General features: G+C 45.2%; 1 protein-coding gene across 5 annotated transcripts in view; it reads right to left on the reverse strand.

The window, feature by feature from the left end:
- The window catches only part of arid1b (AT-rich interaction domain 1B), a 238,150-nt gene that overhangs the window by 139,072 nt on the left and 73,527 nt on the right, over window positions 1-25,551 (reverse strand). The gene's annotated exons all lie outside the window — the stretch shown is intronic.

Raw genomic sequence — 25,551 nt, forward strand, 5'->3', positions numbered from 1 at the left:
ATGGAGGCGAGTATCCTTTCAATCCTCCAAGCATCCCCCGCCTGAACGGCAAGGACAGCACAGCAGCCTCATTCAAGAGAGCGGACTCTCGAGGAGAGCCCAAGACTGAGAAAAGGCGGATTTAAAGCCGGCAGATCATTACGCTTTCTTGCGACTGTCCCGCCACATACACGCTCCGGAACAAAGCCCTGCTGTGGAACGGTGCCGGAGGTTCTGGAGGGATGGACTCGGGACACTGGTCTTCCCCTTCGGAAAGAACGGAAGAGTGTGCATTTCAACCCCCAAGAGAACGGCAGGGAGAAAACGCATGTCTGCGAAACTTTACCGTGATCGCTACTCAATAAGAACCCCCATTGCTACCGCAAAACAAACAGGTCAGATTTTCCCTCGCTAGAGTTTATCGGCCTGTCTCTGTGCTTTGCAACTATTTCTTCAGAATAAACAGGTTAGCCAGGCCTCTACTGCTCCCCCTCTCCTTCCAAGCACCATGAGGGAAGAAATAGAAACAAAATCTCCAGCCTAGGTCCTCCTTGTCACAGCACGACAAAGGCTTCTGGTGTGGGTCTTAAAAGCTTCTAGAAAGTGTTTCTTAACCACAAGAAAAAACAAACAATATGTCCTAATGGCACGAGGTGATCCACCGAACGTTACACTAGCCTTCTCTTGTGTCCATTAGTAAATAAAGGCCTGCTTTCAGACCCCTTGGCGGAGCTTCAGTGATGACGTGCGACCCCTCGCCTCCTGTGCTCTGCAGGTGGACAAGTTAAAAAAGCCCAAGGTACAGGTTTCCCCCGGCAACCGCAGGTCTGCCAATCACCGATCCCGGTTACACAGTTCCCATATTGAGTGCCAGTCTTCAAGGCCGCGTTGAAACCCTTTGTAAGCACACCGTTCTGCCCGTGGAAACGTTTACAAAACACCCGGCTTCACAACCAGCCCTCGTCTTGCCTCCTTCCCACATTTTTCGCATTAGCGTGGACGCGTCTCTGAAGCACGTCCAGTTCTTTTGCTTTTTCTAAGCCTTAAGGTTCAAGGTGAGCTACGCTCCATCATACTGCTTTGCGACTTTCATCAATTATAAATCATGTTACCGTATTTGTCATTTCTACGGGAGACGTGCGCATGTTACATTATCTGTCGTCAAGTGTAACACGGACCCTGCGGATATACCCAGGGTCCACGTCACACCAAATATTTACCAACCGCAAGAGTGTTCAGGGAGGTGACTCCGGCCGGCGGAGGAAACTGTAATTGAAAACCTCCTGGTACTGAGGACGACCTCCGACACAACAGTGTGAAGAGGGCAAATTCCTTGCAAACCGTGGAGCGGAATGGTCTTGAGACGTTGAGAGGTGTTGAGTGGTGCGTCACAATGCAGAAGAGTGCGGTTTCCTCCTCACATGAATCAGAGAAGTGTCGGAGCTGGGGGTGAGAAGGTGTTTTCTTGCACTGTCCGATGCAGATTGAATAAAATTCACACTGAGGTGAAAGACTGATTAAATAGTTGGTATCAATTTATGCCACGAACAAAAGCACATGGTCATTATTTCCCAAAACAAAGAACTCAAGGCTTAAAAGAGTAAAAATACAAGGCCACTCCTAATCCTAATAGGCGTTTGTGGTTTTTGAAAAGGTAGCTATATCACAAATTTTTAAAATGAATCTGAATTCACTACATAGTCTTGACATCTGGCAAGCGCAGCACTGACAAGGACAGCTTGTATATATATATATTTTTTTAATAGAAGTATCTAAAACACAAACAGCTTGCTTAAATCTTGTTATTGGGGGGAGTTCTGTGTTCCTGGCGAAATTAAAACTGTTCACAATTAGAATTCTCTGTTAGTGACGATTTGCATATACGGACCAAAACTGAAACCCACCGATTCCAAACGAATCATGCAAAAAAAAAAAATCACAGCTCCGTCAATAACCCATTTTGGCGCGCTGTGGCGAAGGGGTGGACATAAGGGCCATGAACAAAACATAAATCAAGCTGTCTTCACCAGGCTCATTTTTTTGAGAACCCACATTGTTTTAATTGGTGAGGGTAGGGAAAGGAACGGACGAGGACACACTAAGCTGCTTTCCCTTTGATGAGAAAACTGTGCATTAAAGTTCTAACAACACTGTGCTTTAGCCTAAGCCAGCTATCATTCCTTATTCACTCCACATGCTCAGAGGGAGAATCTCATCCCTTTGAACTTTTCTGCGCTACTTTCAAAGGAAGGAGGAAGGCAAAATGAAAAAAAAAAGGACACTTCAAGGTGAATTAGATTTCCACATCATTTATCCTGCAAGAAAGCACATGCTTTAAACTACCCTGAACAAGATATACAGGCATTCTATATACACTGTGGGGTTTTTTTTTGCAATGTGTGTGTGTCTCGACAAAACAACAAAAAAAACGCTGGTGTAATCCAATGCTTCTGTAGTGTTCTGTGTCTCGAGAAGAAGGAGGAGAGCAGGCTATTCCAGTCTAACTAGTTTCAAGAGTTTAGTTCCGCAGGGAGAGATGAGGTGAGATCCGACAGAGTAATAATGATGACAAATTTAGGTAATTTACAAGAAAGCTGCTGAAGTGCCTTTGCCTGTTGCATGTCCCACAGCATTCTCAACTATACTTCCTCCATTGATCCGGCACGGCTTTATTTGTGAGGCAGCTCTTTATGCAGCGAAGTGTATTATCTGAGCACCTGGTCTTCGATAAGGAAGTTTCGCTAACCTTGCACACAAAGGCAGCATGACTTGCGTCATCAAAAATCTCATGAGCAAAAATGCTCTTGCTCAAAGAAGAGATTAGTGTCCTTCCAAGCAGATTTTGGACTGCTCTTCTTTGTGCATTGCGTTTCTGTACAACGCGATCTCGTGCCGGGCGGCACAATAGCACAGTGGTTGGCATTGCTGCCTCATAGCACTGGTGCCTTGGGTTCAACTCCAGGTCTAGGAATCTGTGTGGAGTTAGTACGTTCTCCCTGTGTGTGCATGGGATTCCTCTGGGTGCTCCAGTTTCCTCCTACAGTCCAGAAACATACTGGTAGAGTTAACTGGCCCTTGTGTGAGAGTGTGTGTGTGTGTGTGCCCTGCGATTGACTGGCGTCCCATCTAGGGTGTACCCTGCCTTGTGCCCATGGCTTGCTAGGATAGGCTCCAGCTGCCTCGTGACCCTGAAGGGGATGAAGTGCATACAAACTGGACTGGTGCATTACCAAGTGACCATAGTTGCATTTCCATAGGGTACAGACAGCAGCGCATGACCTGAATGGTCTCTCTATTCCAGCACACTGCTGGCCTATTTAAAGCCACAGTCCAAAAGATAATGATTTCTATTAAGCTATGGTAACTGGCAATGAACACATTAACTCTCTAGTGCAAATGGACAAAGATTGCTAAACACGCGTCTGATACTCTTATGCATCCAAAAGGCTATGTAATTCAAATATTAATGATATCTGCAAGAAAAGAAGTCAGACTTACAACCGAGAAAAGCCTAATCATAAGTTCCGTAATTCAATTCAGAATTATCTGGCTTTACATGAAGAGTACAAATGAAATGTGTGTATTTTGGCTGATTCTGTTTCTTTACCCTTTCATCCAGACGCCAAGATAATTTTTCAGCCAACAAATAAGCCATTATCTGGCAATAACAATACAAGTAATGGATGCTATGCTTCTGGAAACAGTGAGGATTCCATTAACTGCATTAATTTTGCATTGCTATCAGCATTTTCTGCTAAGTTACCCTTCTTTTCTTAAATGTTGCATTTACATATCCTAATAACTTTTGCAATTTAAAGAAGTTTGTTCATTTCTTTCCCGAAGAAAAATATAAAGGTGGTAGCCGCAGTGATGCCAGAGCTGCAAAGAAAAAAAAAAGCGAGGGCTCAGATACAACCTGGCATTTCCTTCAGCAAATATTTGTCCAAGGCTTAGAGCTGATATTTAGTGCAATTTTTGTTCATTGACAAATGGTAATGAAAGTAATTATATGCAAAAAAAAGAAACCCATTTAGAGCAGAAACATATTCCAGGAATGTTTAAAAAAATAATATTGCAGTCTTCATTTTATCCCCTGATACTAATTAAAAACTAAAAAGGGAAACCGGTGAGTAGTTTTAGTTCAACAATATTGTGCTGACTCTTGTGTCTACCACTGAAAACACGACTGGCACTGTATTTTGTATGGATATCTCAGGGCAAGATGCATTCAAGATACAGTATGTCTCCACGCATCTGGGCCACACTTGCCCCACACTGGTAAGAGTCCGAGAAGCCACATTAACAAAGCAACAATGAAAACAAAAGCAAACAAACGCGATGCTGCTCATCTGCTGTATTACTCTTAAGTACGCCTGAGATTTAGCTGCCCCTGAGGGCTTTCAGACGCCCTTTAGAGTTATCACACCAATGAGGATTAACAGTCTCTCTCCTTGCCGAGTTCGCTATACAACTAATCCATTCCGATCATGTGCAATGATCTCAAAACTAGTTTTTTTTAATCAAACTTATTATTATATTGCATGTGCAAAACAACAGGGGTGATTGTTATAGCTTTATTTTTCTTTGTCACGATACAAACTCATATTATACTACATCCTACCTGATTCTGAGAAGTACAAATCATCTTGGCAGTGCTTTTATTATTTTACATGTACTTCAACCTTAGTCTACAAATGGTACCAACCCAAGGTCTGATATTCTCCTCAGAAAACGTTAATTACTTAATGTTAATCAAGATTACACAGACTTTATGTTGTGTTTCACAGCTTGTGTTTCAAGCTGTCAACAGGAGAAAAGGCTTAATTTGATTTGTGGAGACATATAAAAAATGACTGGGTCAGTATATCTTTAAACTACAGTTCCGGGGAATGTTCTGGATAAACTTCAGAGGTGAAAAGACAGCATATACCTGTCTTGTCCTAAACAATTCCTGAAATCCTTAATTTAAGGTCTCCATAAATCAATAGCCGCTTCAGACCTGTGCAGGAGGGTTAGGCTGGTCCAATTACATCTTAATTGATCTAATTTAACCTTCCTCTCGAAGTCCTGAGCTACGTGTGATTGATAGAAACCCACCACACTGTGTTGCCCTTAAGGACTGGACCTTAGAAACCCCGTTTATCGACTTCTACTTACTACCTTACTCGCTTTGTCCATTTAATAGTAGCTTTCGTATTTCAAAGCTAAAATCATCAGCAAGAAATAACTGGCAAGACAACATGACGCACAATTCCATTTTTCTAACTGCGTAAGACTGGTGAACGCAAAGCATTTTACTTTTACCTCCACACATGAGTTACGAATACGCATTTGAGTATCAGCAAATTCATAACCCGGCACTTCATAACAATATACCAAGAATATCCTGAACTGGAATTTATGGAAATTTGATCACATTTCTATCATTCGTATGAACGTTGCGATTGCAGTAAGCAACAGACATGTTGATGATTTCAGCACAGTGCACTGTCAGTTTTTTTAATGTTTTTTTTTAACGAAAAGACCTCTTCCTTATTATTAGGTGCTTATTCTTTCTGAAGACCATCTGAAATTACGTCCCCCATTTCCTATCAACAGCCCCTGTGCTCTTTATTTAATACATGGGATTAAATTTCCTAAAAACAGAGGCCTCTCTGCTAAACCAGAAGTGACACGATGAAAATCGGCTTGTAATTGGTTGCTAATAGCTAAAAGTTACTTCAACAAACCCTGTTTTCTAGGTGTTGATGACATACAAATCAACACGCGCCTTTCGTTTTCTTCGTTTACAGCACAGGCAATATTCACACAGGATAAGTCCGGTTGTACTTGCAGTCAACCAAACAATTCACAAAAGCATGGAAGTTATACGACTCCTTATAATTGCATTCAGAACACATTCAGCTGAAAAGGGTCCTGTTACACACGTGAGGCTAACACACTAAAATCTGAAATCACCTGAAACAGTAGCTCTTAAGATGCATCATAAGCTGCAGGTACAACAGTCGCCCGCCTTCTTTCTCTCCCCAGCTAACTCTCTCCACTTGCGTGTTTTTTTTTTTACACATTGTTTGCTTCTTTGCTAGAATTTCCCCAAATGGATTTGGGAGCAATTTATAACAGCCTAACCCTGCAAATAAAAAAAAATACATCCACACACAAATGCGACACAAAGATAAAAGGGAAAACCCTTGCACAAACGCCCGTTCTATTCCAGGAGTAAATCTTCCCGAGAAATGGGCGAGAGAGAATGAGGGCAGGAAGGGAAGCGCTTTCAGATATTTCTGAGACCTGACAATCGGAGTGGCGCAAACTGCACTAAATCGGACTCCGTCGGACAGCACTGTCCGTGAATCCCCCTGCCCTGTATAGTGCAGGCATCATATCACGGAGTCTTGAGAAACACTGTCCGAAAACACATAAACACACACACACACAAAAAAAAAAGAAATCTGTTGCTAAAAATGTTTTTTTGTCCCACCTCCCTCTCCCTGCCGCCGGGGCTGGTGGACGACTCTTACATTGACCAATGGCCTATGAGGAGAAATGGGCCACCTTCTGATCTGTAGCTCAAATGAATGGATTAGCAAAGAGACAAGCCAGCTGTTGCGGGCTTTATCGACGGCCAGGCCCGACAGATGGGAGCTCATTCGCAAAGCCTCCTGCCGTAGAGAGCAAGGCCGCATCGCGGGCCTTCTGTTTACCGTGGGCTCTCCGCGACAAACACGCACAATTGGAGAGGGGCGGGGCGGCGAGCGGCGGAGAAAGCTATTGTAATTAAAGCTGCAGACGCCGCCGCACAGTGTGGAAGAGCCATTAGTGTGTAAGCAGGGGCCGTATTCTGTTGCTTTTTAAAAAAATCTTCTTTCGGGAACACAGCCATGGGGCTCAAAGCTGGCTACACAGCACTAAACTAGCCGGGCATCGAGTAGCGCTGAAAACACGCTCGCTGTTTAGTGCCAAAAACGGTAATACTTTGCACTATTAAAGGAAATGTACGACACGGAAACTCTGAAATCAAGAGCTGTGGCATCAGCAAAAATGGGTAAAATAAGATAAATTATATCTTCATGCGCCGTGGTTGTGTATTAAAAAAGGGGAACACATTTTCGCTTTCAGGGGGCATTAAAGATTAGAAACTGCCACAACCTTCCCACCTCCTTCCCCAAGTGTACCTGCCCAGATTTTCGATTCCGTTTTAATTACAACCGACGTGAGTCTCTTTCCTGTACACTAGGTGAATGCAAATGAATGTAACAGGAAATGGTCAAAAACATCTTCTACACAGCAAACTCAAACGATCCCCCCACCACCCCTCAAAAAAATCATTTTAAACAAAGAGACAGACATGTGCTTGCCATCATGTGATGTAAAGGGCAAACTGCTTTATGGACTTCACGGAACACTACCCAGAAAAGAAACCCAGGAGGCAAGAGTTATTGGTACAACTGGTTGGGTCAGAACCCCAATATATGGACTTACTCACATTTCTATTTGCAAGCAAACTTTGCTCAGTGCCTTCAGTCTGAAACAGAGAGGTCGCCACTAAACTCAGGCGACAGCAGGGAATTTTTTACACCAAAGATAAAATGTGTGGATGACAGCGCGAGGCAGGGAGGTCAACACGGAGTTGTTTACGCTAAGAGCCATGCAGTGTAGCTCACAGGACGCTCTCTGTTAAAGGAGCCCAAATGTGAAGCCAGAATGATCCTCTATTTTAGTCTCCCTTTCTTCTACAGTCAATCCTCCACTCTGGACGGCTTTTTCATGCAGATGAACCACATGCCTCGTCTTTGAGCAGAGGGCCAGTGAAGAGCAGGAGAGAGGAGGACAAAGTGAAAATAAGGCTTCATGGCCTCAGGAAGCTTACTGTACACATGCATGTGCTGTGCAAGATTAGAAATGACAAAAAAGATCACACTTTCAATATATTCTGTTTCTGTGAATATATTTGCGGTACTCTGTCTGTAATAACATAAGAAAGGTTCTAAACGATAGGAGGCCAGGGTATCGGCCGCAACAACATGGCTGGGTAGCTTGCTCCATGCTCCCACAACCCTCAGCGTAAAGATGTGCCTCCAGTTCCTAGTTTTAAATGCACTTAAACGGAGTTTCCACTTGTGTCCTCTGGTTCATGTTTTACAGTGCCTTTGAGGATTCTGAACGCTTTAATGAAAAACACAAAGTATTCAAAATAACGTAAAACACAAAATTAAGACCAAATGGTCGTGGCTGAGGATGGGAATTCAGACAGCATTTACTCATCAAACCAGGACGGCGAAATATCTGAAGGGCTTTGCTTTTGGACCAAACCATAGTCCTTTCCAAGAATGCCGAAGCTTGGTTTAAGAAATACTATATCAGGCACAAAAAATGTAAATAAGCTGATTACACTTTTGAAATAATTATAAAAATACCAATTTTTTGCGATTAAAATAGAACAGTTTTTTTTTTTACAAACTTTTCATCACCAACTTCTGGGCTAACAGCTGAACGGCAAAGGGAATATGAAAATACAGCGCAGATGACAATTAAAAAAAAAACACCTGATATTGTCACATGTTGATCTGTAACCCTGTGGTACGCTGGATGTACCTCGCAAATGTGATCTGGAGAGCAACTCAAGACAACAGAAAAGGTCATTTCACCTCACTAAATCCTCCGTGCTTTTCCGAGGGTGCAGCGTACTCTAGATTTTCTGAAAGGTTTCCCGCCGAGATGTGCGCTAATTGAGGAATTTCTACTGCTGGTACACATCCCAGACGTGTCCTGTGCGGCAGATGATTATTTCACAAGGGAACCGTTCCAGTAAAACTACCTCCAGGAAACACGCCTGAAAACGGACTGCCAGAGGAAATGCACCGTTCGCTAAAGAGTCGGGACTGCACTGCCTAAACCCGGGGGGGGGGGGAATCTTCATGGGAATGTGGGAAAGAGTGCCCAAGGATCCCAGCGCTTTGCCAGCAGACCCTTCGAGCTTGGCGCAATGCCTTATATGGCTGGGATGATGCTGTGCCATCCCAAAATTATATTTGTGGGTTTAATTTCTCAAAGAGGCAATAAGGGTCTGCAATCATGTAGTCACTACTAGTTATTATCCTCATTTATATTTCTGAGTGCCACGCTTAGCTGTGAGAGCAAGGGCCTGACGCTGAGCTCCCGTCTTGGAACACAGCACTCACACCCTCCTCCTCCTCTTCATTATCCTCAACTTCATCATTCTCATCATCATCATCCTCGATCCTCATGCTCATCATCCTCGATCCTCATCATCACCTTCATCCATCCCATGTGCCGCGTCAGAGCGCCCCTCAGATTCCTGTGATGGACTTTGGGCCTTTAATTTCCAAGAGCAGCAGTTTCACTCGATGCCCTGCCCTTCCTGTGCTTGTCTGCACGTGTGAATCCCCCAGCGTACCTCACGAGGGGCCAGAGGGCCGCCTCTCTGAACTGGGCTCATGTGCTCTTCCAGCCCAGCTTCTCACGTCTACACAGCAGACAAAAGATTTCTCTTCCTGCCTGACAAAAGGAGTAGCTAATCTCATCAGCCTTTTCTGATTTTATTTTTCTGATTTGATTTTGTGTTCCTTTCATAAAGGACTGTGTGCCTCTCGCAGTGATTCTCGGCGGCTGTTTCTGTTTCTTTCTTTTGCTAAAAAAACAGATGTGGCCTCTGCTCCTCACGCCGGTGTCCGTCCTGCAGAATGTGAAGAGGTGATGAGGGCAGAGGAGACAGGTGCGTCTGCCATGCCAATTATCTTGTGCCGTATAAACTGGCACTTCAAAGGCGCTTCGCACTTCCTGCCTTTGGGATATACAGCACACCCAGCCGCACGAGCCCTGCGACGAGTCTGGAAAAGAGACTTTAACGCAGGAGCGGGTTTCCCAGACCTCACTGCTCTGTGGTGCTTGAAGGGGCAGGCGGAAGCTCTTCTGAGCTGTGAGGCTGCCGGTGCTTTGACAAGCCGAAGGGGGGGATGAGCACACCTGTCTGGGAGGTGTTTGCACGTTCTCCACGTCTTCCCTTAGGCTTTTCGGCGGTGGTCCTGTTCTCCTCACTCCCCCCCCCAAAGACTTGCCGATGGGAGTTTGATCGGCTCGTCTCGCTTCTTTCTGGGAGGGGTGGGTGTTTTTCCAGGTTTTTATTTTTCCGTTTTGGGGGAGAGCTCCCCCTATAACCTGTCTTAACGATGTTAAGAGTCACGCGGGCATTAACGTATGTAATATGTAATACGTATGTTATATCTACAGTATTAGACTCTGGAGAAAAAGAACCAGAGCAGTGTTGCCTTTGATTTCTCTCATCGAATAATGGAGAAAGCAGGGTTCTAAAAATATGTTCTCCCCGTGTTCGCGTGGGTCTCCTCCAGGTCCTCCGGTTTTCTCCTACTGTCTGAAGACGTTACGTTAATTGGCTTCTGGGAAAATGGGCCCTGGTGTGGGTGCGCGTGTGTTTCTGTGTCTGTGTGTGCCCTGCGATGGGCTGGTATCCCACCCAAGGTGTATCCCTGCATCCACATGCTGCTTCCCAGGACAGGTTCGTTATCCGCATCGGATAGAAAATGGATGGATGAACGAGGCCACATGCACGCTCGCACGCCTAAACGCCTAACCCAGATTTAAAAAGGACACCAGACCTGTTTCTGGCCCCAGACGATTGCTCATAAATCACAAAAGAAAATCAAATACTGCACCACTGTAATAACATGACCAGCATAATAAAAAATTACAATATAATCGAAAGCTTTATAAGGCTGTGTGTTAGACTCCCAGCCTATTAGCTATAAAGCTGCAATATATGATCACCACCATAACATGTCTAATCTGTCCTAAATCAAATTATAACCACTGTCTGCAATTGCTCTGTGACAAAACATTCACACAAGCCAGCTATGCAGGAGGTAAAGAAAAACAGCACATTGGCTAAAAGACGACAGCATATGTCTTCTTAAATATCTGAGAGAGGTGACTGAACTGGGCGACTTCGGAAAAGGTCGGGGTTATTTTAAGGTGCATTAAATAAGGTGCATTTAGAGTCTACTGACCAGACCACGATGCTAATACCTGACCAGAGATACTCTCATCTTGGCCAAGGTGTGAGTGAACCAAACATTATGGTTTAAACGGCAGAAAATGAATAAAATCCAAAGAAGCTTTGTGACTGGTAGGGGAAATGTATAACTACGTCAAAGAGACCTACAGTAATACTTCATGTGAAGAATTGGCTGCCATATACTGTATTTGACAGTAGATGTAAAGTGATGTAACTTGATGAAAACAGATGTAAAAGAGATGGAAGCAGAGGTACCTCATGCGTCCAATGGGGTCACACTGGAAAAAAAAAAACAAAGTGGAAAAGAGGGTCTTGTCCCCCATAATGGAGCGAAGAGCAGGGCAGTGCTCGTTCAGGGCTCTTTCTGCTCTGTGCGTGGAGAGTTTCTAAATGGAGCCGGATGAAAAGCAGTTGACGACCTGTCGCTCTCCCATCAGCCCCTGCTGCCGCACACACAATGCTGCCCATGCTGTCCCTGGCACAACGCCTCAGCCCACCTGCTGCAGCACATGGAGGGGATCTGCAGCTTACAGACCCGGGGCGCGGCCGCCCAAGTGACCCCTCACACCGACCAGGCCCGCCACTCCTGTTCCCGTTCAGGACAGAGGGCATTTGTGGTGAAAAAACACCGTTCTCTTCTTCTTCCTTTCAGCACTCTGAACAGCAGCACCACTTACCCTAGATACCGTATGAGGCATGAACCACCCCAGGTCCATTTCAAAGGAGTGCTTTATCTCCATTAATAATGTACTTAAGAGATCCATGCCTTCAAGGTGGGCAGTACCATCCCACAAGGCCAGCGCAGCGAAGTAACAAGAGCTGCAGGCGACACCGCGCCTTGTGGGACGATAATTAAATGCTACTTAAAAGATTTAAAAATTGCTGTTCAAAGCATGCATTTTTTAATCGGTTCAGTGATAGCGTATGATTTATTGTTGCGCCCTCCAAAAGTGTTGCCGTGCCATTATACATTAATACTCCAGTTGTGCGTATTAACTGCCTCATGTATATATTCAGACTGCAAACGAAGCCAATTTGATTACAGTTTAAACGTGTCGAACGCCGAACCTTGAAAGTTTTACATCATATCGAATTTCACAGAAGTTCGGGGATTAAGTCTGACACTCGGAGAGCGTGCAGGAGCTCCTCTGCCTTCTATTTAAAACGCAGTTTCATTTGCATGAAATGCGCATGATTAAAATCGAACTTGAAACAGTAATACATCAGCACCTCCAAATCAAATAATCAAATAAGATTCTGAACCCCCCCCCCAAAAAAAATCAGACTGTCAAAACCTTTTATCCATCATTTAAATAAAGGGGTGCGTTGCTATGCGTTTTTGTGTTCTAAGAAATGACAGTTTAAGTACGGGCTTGTTTAATTTTGATTTATTTGAAATTCCTTTGCTACCACTACAAAGTTTTCTTCCAGCTACCTGAAAGAAGGGCCACTTAAACCAGCAGGACAGGGACTGTCTAAGATTGCAGCAGTGGGGAGTAACCTCTTTGACTGCCTTTTTTCCCACCCCATTTTTTTAAAAACGTAAACTGAGGTGTCCAAAACACAAAACAGGACTTCATTAAATTCAGGCTAGTGGCTGTAGCTCCCTTTCAACTGCACTAAGTGTGTTGTTTTGTTTTTAACAAAGGTGGATGGATGTGGGATGGTGCCCTGAAATGGACACTCATAAATACAAACCACAACTACTGTAATTTGCATTGAATGATTAGCATTGATTAAAAGTACTTCAGCAATTCAGTCACATTAACCAGACAAAAATACTATTCACTTGAGATTAAATCCATAATTTTATTAAGAGTGCAATTTTCCTTTACTAGAGATATAATAATACTCGTGGTAGATCACACTCCGTGTTGACGAAGGTGTACTAGCAATTTCCCATGATGCAAGGCCTGAGGGCACTGACAAAGTTCATCAGGCATGAGGCAGCACTGGCCTGGCAGAGTTCATTCCTGGTTCCCACTTCACTGGAAAGACCGAGCCGGCACTGACGTCTTTTCTGGAGCTGGAAACAGAGACTCTTACGCTGTTTAGTAATCTCGAGGAGTTTAGTAAGCAGGGTTAGGACAGATAAATCTCACTGTTTCAGGAAAAAGCTGAAGCCTGCTAAAAGACGAAAAGCCCAGGGATCAGTCTGTCAACGCGGCACAGATACAGAGCGCCAGGCCACACAAACTAAACAGCCTCCTCCTCGGCCTATTGAGAGCATGTTCGGGACAGGCCTCCACGTCATGGTGCCATTGTGTCTAAATACAGTGAAAACTCCTGCCAAGATTGGTCAAGACTGCCAAATACACTACATACATAGCACCCGCCACCAGCCCCGCGCAAGACAGCCGGTTACAACAAATTCACGTGTTTATTGAACACAGACATTCCTGAGAAGACCAAACACAAAAAATATAAACATTATTTCCACACCAACGATCGCGCTGTTAACAAACACTTTCGAAACCCAACCACCACAGCTACTCATAAAATGACAGGAGCTGTCCGGTGTGTAACAGAGACGACATGTACACGTTTCTTCATCAAACAGCCACCGTCAGGCAACGCCACTGATGAATCCATTCGCAGAGAAGCCAGTCAACAGCCAGGCTTGATTTTGTTTTAAAAAGGCCTCTTTGTTCAGCCATCTATCCTGCGCCTCTGCATGTTTCTGCTGAATGCTGGAACAAACTTCAGCAGCTCTTTTTCATGATTTAGGCTTGAAAAAGCAAACTTTCCGGTCTCTTTGGTCTTTGGTTCCTTTTTTAATTTTGTCTTTTAGTTTGAGGGAAAGGGACAGGGAGAGGGTGTGGGGAGCTATATCAATTGGCAGCAAACTCCCAGCTGAAAACCCACTGCCAGCCTGAACAAAGCAGACCTGAGTGCTCTTATAATCATGAAAACAGCCAGACATCCTTTAAGTGCTCTCTTCTTAGATCAACAAAGACTCTTTACCAGCAGAATGTATTATTCACCCACTTTACCACCACTGCTTAATACCACACCTAAGACCAGGAAAATGTGAACTGACAATGCCTTGAAAAATCACATACTCTGTTTATTTCAATCCAGTGATAACATAAAAGTACAACCCAACAAAACAAGACGGCTGTTTTTGCCTTATTAGGACATGCTGCCAGAATCAATACATGTAGTTGTAGTCTGCTATTACTCCATTCGTAACACACCAGGGCTAGATATAAGATTTTTCTGGTAGTGCAATCTTAAGTAACTATTTCGTCCATTGTCTAAATACATTTACAAAAATATTTAACGGAAGCTGGAGATGATCTTCCTTAACAGGTTTCACCCTTCAGCTAGTTTCTGGGCTTAAGACATAGGTAATTTTGTAGCACATACCAAAATGGTAATCTGTTTCAAAACACAACAAAAGAGGGATTAAAAAAGCGTTCACAATAATCACCTGTAACCATTATCAAGGCCTGCTGTACTCTCTCCACAGACTGCATTTGCATTTTCTCAGATTATTATTTCTACAGGCACTTCGATCAAACAATGCACAGCCACTCGGTGAGATTTGACATTGGAATGCTGCTGTGAAGATCACTGCTAAGCTGTGATGCTGAAGCACGGCTCTCAGAAAATGCAGAGCCTCCTTGTCTGGGTTTTCACGGACTCAGAGCCCCAACACAGTTATGATGCAGCGAGTGGAACTGCGAGGCCAGCTTGTTAGATTTATGTTTCAATTCAAAGATCATCTGGGAGCCTGTGGCCCTGTAGGTATGTGGAAATAAAAGTTTGCCAATGATCACCAGGGGCAGCTCTTCTCTGAAGGAGATCAGTGGTAAGCACACCGAACTGAAGAGCGATTTGTGAAGGCAATCCAACTAATTCTCGCTCAGCATTCATGAAAAATGTATACCCGCGCTACTTAGGGGAAAAGCAGATTGGCGCCAGAGTCTTCCCAAACAGGATTTGCATTAATGGAATACTATTTTCCTCTCTGTATCTCTCCATGATTTCTTAGAGGCCAAGAACATAAACTGGGTAGAGACCAATCAGAAGGCAGTTTTCCATTTTGACTCCTTTCCACAGGCCTACTCTACCCACACCCTCCAATGCAATAAATATTCCATTAGTCAAAGGAATGTTAAAAGCTCAAAGCATCAAAACGGCACTTTTGAAGAGGCTGGTAACGTGTGAATCTAACTTAGCACCCTGCTGTGCAAAAGTCTCTGCTCCTATTTAGGACTGGCAGAAAAAGAACTGCAAGCAATTTCATTTTGATATGTTACTATAATTTGTCCCCCCAAATTCAAGCTACTGTCTACAGTGAATATTCCTTCAGACTCTACAGAGGGACATACGCGCGCTTTTCTGAAAAGACCCTTCAGTTTGTATACATAAAAATGTGGATAGAGCCACAAACGTCCACAAATGTACAACTTTTTTTTTCTTCATTTAAAGCAGTGGAAAAAAAAAGGTCAAAATCAGAAAAACCAAATGAGAGAAACTGGAAAGCAGAATCTGCTTGAAGAACAAAACAGACCTTTCCATAGAGCGAATAAAAACAATTTTATCACCCGGCTCAAGCAGTGATCTGTGCACCGTTAACTCAGTCACCACTGCCGAATTTAGTTTACTGAAGTCTTGAGTGCTGGCAGTAGCTTCAGAGCGTTTGTCTTTATGGGGGGTTGGACTTGGGGCCCTCACCATAGGCCTCGTTTTTACCATTCGTGTCCGAAGAGTCGGCATCTGCTCTCGTACAGCTTTATGTTTTTCGGCGGGAATGCAAAGGAATAACTTGAGTCAAGGGTTTCCAGTGGGAATGTCAATTTTCTCCATGAAAAGTTGGCCAGTCGCTGACTCTATCAGTCCAGTCATCGTTCAGCCCACTTTTGAATCATGTAATAAAAGCAGGATTGTTGCCTGAAAACGCCATCTGTGCTTGGAAATAAGACACTGAGGGTATTACAGCATTTGTAGTCCCTCCAAGTAATTCTGTCACCTACAGTATAAGCAGGCTGTAAGTTTATAGCTTTATCTTGGTGCTTGTTCCCATTCAACCTGACATAGCCCCTTTACTGTTCTTGCTGCTACCTCCAGTGTGTGCAGTACAGCCTCTTTTGCCCCCCAGTACACTGTTGACCATCGCAAATGTACCGTCCCATCACACTGCAACATCCTGTTCACATTCATTACCATCATGCATCATGCATTTTGTGTGCTGGGTCATGTTGAAGACGACTCTCTCTCAGTGTCAATCTAAGCAGGCTAGCAAAGTTGTCCGGCCATGAACAAGGGGAACACACTCTCGAATTCAGATCTATTTCAGACCCATTTCACCTGCGCATAACCGCGTGAGAAATCCTTCAGGGCGTTCTGCTGTTTTGCGGCGTTCCGTCACATTTAGTCCTAATGACTGAATTCACTCGCAGAGCTGCGCGGCCAATATCTGCCCGCTCATGAAGCCCCGTGCCCAGCAACACCCCAAATAGGTGTCATTCGAGCCAGCTGTCCAGACAGCACCAGTCCAGCATCTGCTGTGTCAGGCTGGCCTGAGGGCGCAGACTTCCTGTTCATCGCACAGTTGTTTAATGCACATTGTTGCTGGAGATTCTGTGGGAGGCCTGGTGCCAAGGGATATTCTGAGCCCTTCTGCTTTATCTTGCTTCAACTTGACATGACGCCGACTTGCGCCAGTTCTAAACGCAGCCCAAAACAAAAAGATCTCCAATCGACTCCTTCGTTGACTGATCATCTCAAAGAACAGCCTGATCGCAACAGTCCCACTTTAAACACAGAGTGGCAAAAGCAGCTCAGGAGGGGATCTGCGTCAGCATTCACAGGCTGCAGAGGAACAAGTAATAGGTTTACTCCATGCTGAAAAGAGAAGAGAGACAACACAACGTTTCGGCCGTGAAGCCTCCTTCAGGTGTGAAGAAGCTTCTCTTTTCAGCATGGAACAAACCTATTACTTGTTCAAAATTATACAGCCTAACAAAATATACAGTGAATCTAGCAGTCTTGCTGAGCAGTCTTCATCAGCGATGAAGTTTAGTAAAGGCGAATGAATGGATCCAGCTTGTCTTTAGAGACATTAGGTTACGTCATTCCAGTTGCACATTTCCTCTGTCTCTCCCTGATCTATTGCCTTCCTTCAGTATAATTCAATTGTGCAAACCTGCAATGGGAAAGTTTAACCTAGAAGAGTCTCAGAATGAAAAAGACTCGGTTTGTATGTTGACTCATCATTTGCATCCTCTGGACACATGGGGAAGAAATATAAAAGGCAAACAAAATACTAGGATATATAGTGTAGTGTTAAATTCTACAAATTATACAAACCCGAGGTGGATTCGTCAAAGAGGAGGCACGAGGAAACAGTGCAGAAGTGTATTAAGAACAGAGAGAGGAGGCACGAGTAAACAGTGCAGAAGTGTATTAAGAACAGAGAGAGGAGGCACATGGAAACTGTGCAGAAGTGTATTAAGAGCAGAGAGAGGAGGCACATGGAAACTGTGCAGAAGTGTATTAAGAGCAGAGAGAGGAGGCACGAGGAAACAGTGCAGAAGTGTATTAAGAACAGAGAGAGGAGGCACGAGTAAACAGTGCAGAAGTGTATTAAGAACAGAGAGAGGAGGCACATGGAAACTGTGCAGAAGTGTATTAAGAGCAGAGAGAGGAGGCACATGGAAACAGTGCAGAAGTGTATTAAGAACAGAGAGAGGAGGCACGTGGAAACTGTACAGAAGTGTATTAAGAACAGAGAGAGGAGGCACATGGAAACTGTACAGAAGTGTATTAAGAACAGAGAGAGGAGGCACATGGAAACTGTACAGAAGTGTATTAAGAACAGAGAGAGGAGGCACATGGAAACTGTGCAGAAGTGTATTAAGAACAGAAAGAGGAGGCACATGGAAACTGTGCAGAAGTGTATTAAGAACAGAAAGAGGAGGCACATGGAAACTGTGCAGAAGTGTATTAAGAACAGAAATACACAGGAGGCACCTCATCACACAAGGGGTTGCTGGACTATAGAAGCAGCTATGCAGCCGTGCAGCTGAGACCAACCATCTGACCCTCACTTTCAAGAAACGGTTGAAGGACACCCAGGATGTGTTAACTACTGACTCAACAGGCAGCAGGGGCGGTTGTCACCTTTCTTTCGCCACCTTCCTCACGTTCTTAAAGACAGCATTTGCATGCTGTAAACATAACAATGGCACATTTCACTGTTTCTCAGAGGGATTCCAAACTGGTTTCTGCTAGACGAAGTAGCACTTCCTACTTCATGTCTTCAAACACCTGACGAAGACGAAAACACTGCCAAAGGAAACCCAGCCATGGAGCCTGATGCACTTGCAAAAACAGACCACCGAATGATATAGTCCATCCTAATTGTGTATTAGTACAGACAGTGTGAGCCGAAAACAAATATAGTAACAAAACTAAAGAGACAATTAAAGAATTAAAGAAAAATATGACAGAAATTAATCCACCTACATTTCCTGCACTCTGTCAGTGCATGCAATTTCATCTTGAGACCAGTATTCAGCGGCTATTCATCTTTTAAAAATGAAAGCAAACACGCTTAAAACACAGAAGGTTAAAATAAAAAAAATCACGAGAACAAGAAGGAAAATAAAATAATCAACGTTGGAATCTTCTCTGTACAGTTCCAGGACGAGGAAGGGAAACCATCGCCCTTCCAAGAACCGTAATTTTGTGCCAAAACAGGTGGAACAGACAATAACATAAAAATGAAAAGGAGCAATAATAGGAATTAATAATATGTATTGCTGTATTCGTGAACATCTTTTAATGGAGGCCATTAACCACCCTGTCACCATGGCAACACTAACAGTGTGCCCAACTTCAAAGACAGATGAAATTTCAGACTTCCAACAGCCAGAGGGAGTGGTAAGAATATGCAGCTGCTGATAAATTATAAAAATATCCAGGAAGGTTACAAGGTGGACCGTACCACTGCGCTCTCCTTTCGCGGGGGATTCTCGTTCAGCCACGCAGGGGAAGCAGGAAGGTTATAAGGTGGACTGTACCAGTGCACCCCCTCGTAGAAGGGGATCCCACACCAGGAAGTTCTGCTGCTTCACTCTTTCCAGAGGGAAGTAAATCATAACAATTCATCACATTCAAATAGCTCTTCGCATCCCAAAGGCCTTGAACACGGGCCGCTGAAGATGGGGCCGCCGTGTTGCTGCTCTTACACTGCCCACACACACACACAAAGAAGGACGCGCTTTCTCCTGACTGACATTCGTCCCCAGTTTAACTGACATGGCGCAGCAGGGCCTACAGATCCTCCCTCTGTGCTCCGCTGAGCAGTTCACCTTCCGGGCCCACTCGCTCCCGGTGAAGGTTGGCTTCCCAGCAAAGCACGCGCCGGAGAGGAAAGCAAGGTTCTCCGCTGACTCCAAGGGAAGCAGACCTTTGCCATTTCCCCTTCACTGATGAGGCAGCAAGAAAACCCAGGGGTTATCACTGGTGTCTGTGCTGCTGGAATTAAAGTCTGTGTCCGGTGATCAAGTTTAAATCCTGTAGCCCGAGGCTGCGGAACTCTGTGGAACATTCTCACTTTAATACCCACGGACGAATGTGTGTGGTTACTATTTGCTCATGCACTTTAAGGTTGAGAGGGGCGCTTCACAGAAAGCAAAATGAAATGCTGCTAAACATGGATTTAGCTGTGTGATGTAATATGCCCAAGCGGCACCAGCGGGGCACAGCAATCAGGATCCTGGACTCCTACCTGGAAGGTCGTGGGTTCAAATCCCAGGTGCGACACAGCTGTTGTACTCCTGAGAGAGAGCACCCAAATTAGTGCATCTTGTTTACTTTTTTGTCGGAAACGTCTAGCACAACTGAGATGGTCGCATAGTTGCAGCGCTAGCGCGGTCTTCTACCATACGCCTCCAGATTTGTCCAATTTCCCACATTTCCAGGGAAACCCAGAGCCCAAGTTGACACGTGCCTTTTGGGACAGCGCGTCAGTTTGGCACATGCTTTCCTCTTCGTGAGTGTTCTGCTTTCTCACCAGAAAACACTTAGCACTTCCGATTCCCTGGAAGGGCTCATTTCGAAGTTTTCACTTTCATCGTGTAAGGAAGCCTAGAGCACTGCTTCCAAGGAACAGCCAACTCCCCCCCCGAGCCCACACGCCCTGTCCAGTACAGCAGTCCGAGGGGCTGGAGGAACTACAGGCTCTTCTCTCCTGAGAGTCCCCACTCACTCTGCGAGCGGACAACACTGTCAGACCTTCCCTTCCTCAAGCGTGCCGCCTGATGACTTTTTCTAAAAAAAACTGTTCTTTATTTTTATTTTTTTTTAAATGAGGAGTCAACCTGAAAAGGTAAAATATGTTGAGTGTGATCCACTGACGGGTTTACGTCAGCTGCATGAGAGAGACAGCCAAGTAACAATTTATCTTCACTGCCCAAATAGAAGGTTTCACATAAACACGTTACACTGTTCTTTGTTTCAACCTGCTTGAGGAAAAATAACGTTTCTGATTTAGCACCTGAAGAATGCAACTGATGTGCCGATTTGAAGTTCAAATGCTTCACCCGAAGACACTCCTGTTAGTCACAGTCTGTTCAAATTGCTCACGAATGCCCATTTTCTTCAGCATGAGAAAGGCTAACACACAACAGTTTCCCTGACTTGTTACATTTTGCCTTTCGGCGAGTGCTTGATGAGAGACCTTCATCGAGTCACCTTCTGAAAAGAGGTTCAAGGGAACCGGCTCACTCTTTTACACTCTTCCTGGAAAGATGCACGTCCTGTTTTCTGGCTTAGGCAACTTTGATTTCTTTTCAGTAACACTAAAATATAAATGTGCCAATTTAATCAAATGCAGTTTTTCTTTCCCTTTTCCTGCAAACAGATATGATGTTACAGAGCCTTTGGCTACAACTGTTTTCATAAATCATTTATTTTGAAGGACGCCATCCTCGGCAGTGAAAACACATTCAATTATTTAATCCTTAAAAATATTTTAATTTGTACCTGGATAACATTCACTATTCACTTTCATCCTAGGCTGCATGCATATTTAGAACCTATATGAGCCAAAAACCCTAACATTGCCAAAACCTTGGAGACTAAAGTTTCATTAACATCCATATGAAATTCCAGCCATCCATTTTTCAAACTGCTTTGTCCAGTATGGGGTCTCGAGGAAACGAGAAATTACATTAACTATATTTTTCCGGTAGAAAATTCCGGATCCATTCCTGCATGGGGAGGAGGGGTATACATTCATCTCAAACGAACCTCTGTGTGAGCCTGTGAAGGCTGACCTTTGACCTTAAATGGCATCACTGTTCCCTCAGACGTTCACACAACTACATGTAAAATCAGGAATTAGGACTAGGCCCGCTTCTTCTACTGAAGAAAATGGAGGAAACGAGCCATTGCTAGTATTTTTTTTTAAAAGCAGAGATAGAAGATCAAATGTCACACTATAATGCTAGGATTCCACCTCCAAAAAAGGAGAGTGTCCCTGTGTGATCTGGCACAAGCATCTTTCGTTTCTAGGAAGAAAAATAGGTCCAAGGTTATGTTCACACCGGCTTCAGGTCAGCTCAGTGAATGAAATTTTCTGTCACACTGCACGAGAATTTACCCGTGATGAGTTAGGAAAAGTGTTTCCACGTTATTCCACTTGGATCCCGGCCAGAGCCGAGAGTTCAGTGTACCAGACAAAAGTCTCGATGAAGACCAAATCATACAACAGGCACATTTAGACGGTTCAGCTATTTTATTTACCTGAAGGAAGGAGGCATACTTTTCCGGAGTTATTTTGTTAAGCACTAAAATATTTTCTTTGCCAAAATGAGCATTTTCATGTACCTCTGCCACATACACACAAAAGTGAAAACAAAATCTCTATTTCATTAAAACGCAGCGGCAGGTAGTGAAGTCTAGTTCGATTTCATAGCTGCCATCGCATCACATTATGCATTTAAAGACAATCAATAGCAGTGTTTCATTTTTCTCTATACCATCTCAATATCAGGACAAAAAAGGGGTTAAGAGCTAAAACACAGACAATGGATGTTAACAAACTGCAAATATCCACCCATATTCAGGCTGAATCTAAGTCTGGATGACTGAGGCTGTCTGTGGGCTTGGAGATTTCTGCCCTGTGACAGAGCTTCTTAAAGGTGCAACTCACCCACAGACGAGCCTTTTCTTTTATTCCCCTGGAACTCCCCTGGTCAGTTCTGAACTGATTAACCAGAGGATGGGTTAACGCGCTCCAAAGAAAGCTTAGCTACATCTTGATGGCTTTAAGCCTCTTCTCCCTGTCTTTTCAGCCTTACACAGAGTTCAGTGGGGCACTGAACCTTCCTGTTCTTAAATTACAGTATAGCTTTTTAAAATAGAACACTTGCATGACACGCTACCTAAGCTACAGGGTGGGAGTGTTGTTCAGTGCAAATTGAAGGCTTGCAGACTCAATATTTTGCCTAGCTGCACACTACCAATTTCCCTCTAAAGCTGCTTGACCCAAAAAGGGAAACCAAATTATTTTAAGTATTTCGCAACAAATCAGCCGAAATGGGAGGAATTAGGGGTTGCCAGCCGGATCCGGCGAGAGACGAGTGTTGAACAGTAGAGGCCGGTGTTTTTCTGCTGCTTCAGCGAGTGTGGTGAGAAGCAGCCTTGATCCGAATTATAAACAGAAAGGCCTACCAGCGGGCATCAACACTGGAAGAATAACGGAGCCCACTAGCTGTGTGGCCCTATGGAAAAGACATTCCTCGAGAGGGACAATTCTAGAATTAACACTGACACAAGGAAGAGGTGTCCACATAAAGCACACATCTCATTTCAATCTTTGTTGCCTCGCTGTCCCTGGTGCCTTTCTGCGTCCCGGGAGGCCACGTGAAAGAGAAAGTGCTCAGGGAAGCTCAGAGTCTCTCATTCCCAAGTAGCGCCCTGCGGCAACGCGTTAAAGAGAGGACGGAGGAAAGGAAAATGAGCCGCGGGCCGGCCGCGCAGATACCGGCGACCGGGCGTCGATGGTAAAACGCAGTTTCTCTAAGCAAAGCGAGTTTACGGAGGGGCGCCACCCTGACAAGTGGCCCTTTCTTCCCCGCTAAGCTGGAGGGCTGCGCCTTCCTGCAGCACATCAAAGGAGAGTGCCTGACTGCGCCGTCAGCTCGCAGACTCCCAGGGGCTGCTCTCCACAGGTGAACAGGCGCCGGCCCCCCGAGGGTAATCTGCAAGGTGCAGGAACAGAGAGGGAGAGAGCAGGACCCGCGCGGAACGGGAGAGATGGAACGGGTGCCAAAACGGGACTTCCCCGGCCCGGGCTGTACCGCCGCCCAGGCGCGTGCGCGGGGGGATATCGCTGCTGCCCCGCTGTGAACACGCAGCTTCCTCTGAAAGGTCAAGGCGCGCAGTTGCGATGATCTGAGCGGTGGGGCAGGAGCGACGGCCCCCTGGAGGGTCCCCCTACTTATCCAACCCCTCCCAGGGGAGGCAGGGGCGGCTCTCGGCGGGAGACACAGCTGCTATCGGAAGAAGCCGTGTAATGATGTAGCACAACTGCAGCCTAACACCTCTCATCAACATGCAGCAAATCTGGCTTTTAAACGTTAATGCCAAAGGGGAATAAACCGCGCGAGTTGGGTCTGCGACAGGCGTTCCCGAGTTGCGACGCTATTATCTGTCTTTAGGAAAAGATCCCGTCGATTTCAGTTTTGGTGTTAGTTAAGATCAGGAGAAATCCTATCAGATTCAATTCCACCCCAAACGCTTCCCACATCTGGAAGGTATCCAAAAATCCAGAGGCCCCCAGGGTAGCGCCAGGATTAAAGCAGCTGATTTCAAATCAATCTCCCAGCGACTCAAGGCTTTCACACTGTAGATGAGCACTGACACATCAATGCAATTTTAATTTAGAAAAGCCTTTCATGAGCCAGGTTCATAGACAGAGGCGCGCGGAACACAAGTGTCTTGACTGTTCTCCCGTCTTGAAATCTCAAGAGCGCCGAACGTGGCTACAGTCTAATTAAACGAAATTAGTGTTTGAGTCGGGATCCAGAACTTCAATTCCCAGCGTACACCTTCGCTGTCACGCTCCGCTTTAAAAATATAGCCTCAATTACTGCTCGAGCCAACGTTTCTAATGATTTTATCATTCCTCGAATAAAGGGGGAAAACACTCTACTGGGCGCAATGCTTCCTGTAGCAAAACCTCGTCTAACCTGCACGCAGAACGAAGCTGTTCTGGTTTCAAAGCGTCCTGAGCAACGGAGCGGTCCCGCTCGGAGACTCCCCCGGGTCCCCTGCGGCCGAAGGCAGCGGACCGGGTGGAAACGCCCGCCGCGCGTCACGTGCGCGCCGTCCGCCCGCGCCGATCTCACGCGCAGCTCGTCCTCGCGTCCCCGGGGGTCGTCGGGGGTCTCGAGGGCGGGGGCCGTGACCGTCCACAGCGCAGCCTCCGCCCTTCGGGGACTGCAGCGGGGGGGTCAGCCACTCCCAGAGCCGGGCGCGCGCGCGCTTCACACCTCCGCCCTCCGTCTGCCCGCGAACGGGACGAGCCGCGGTGTCTGGGGTGTTTTCCGCTCCTATAACGTGTAGGAGGCTCCCTCCCAACTACTGCATTCATTCAGCAAGTAAAACCCCATGCTTCTGAGTAGAAAAAAAAAAACTGCAGATAATCCAATTAAGCAACCTATTAGTTCAATTAAGGCTTCAACGAGGTAATTAATTGGAAGAAAACCAGCAGGTGTGTAGGCGTCCATGATCAGGATTGGGAATCCCTGAATCACGGACTCTCCATGAAGCTATATAACTGCTGTCTGTATGTGTGAATTACATTTTAAACTACTCTTCATGCTTTTGTTTTCCTTTTTTGCCAACTGACTCTCCTTTTCACAGAAGACAAATGCAATTCGATCACGGCCTAATTCTGCTCCGTGTACAAACTCGCTTGTACATATAGCACAGAACCACCCATCTTAGGATTGCCGAAAACGGCCTCACAATACGAAGCTGCTGTCTGTGATAATATAAGATCATCTAATTATATGTGTGCAGAAATATGTCTGTTCACATATTTCCCATCCCTCTCCCGGGAAATGACCTGAACTTAGAGCAAAGTCATCACCATGCACTAAATACTGAGCGAGACTTCTGACCCACGCGAATCAACGTCATGTGCTCAGAAAAAGGTGCCCCAAAAACATCTCCAGGTTTTGCGCCATCATAAATCACGGAAAATGAAGGCAAGTAAAAAAAAAACACAAGAGAACTGAATCCTTTCAAATTTCAATTTCTCTTTCCTCCACCACAAACATCACCTTCGAGAAGGCTGTGCCACTAGGAGGAACACAAACCAGAGCGCGGGAGAGGCACAAACTCAAGAAACGAGTCTGAAGACGAGCCGCCACTTCAAAACCGAACCTAGCGCATGGAAAGCCAACCAAACAACAGAGGAATATTCTGCTCCTCCTGTCGACTAAGGAGCGAGCCTCAGTGAGCCTCAAATCAAGACTCGTACTTCCTCCCTA

This window comes from Lepisosteus platostomus, chromosome 3 (genome assembly GCF_059453375.1).
Source record: "Lepisosteus platostomus isolate fLepPlt1 chromosome 3, fLepPlt1.hap1, whole genome shotgun sequence".
Classification (NCBI taxonomy): Eukaryota; Metazoa; Chordata; class Actinopteri; order Semionotiformes; family Lepisosteidae; genus Lepisosteus; species Lepisosteus platostomus.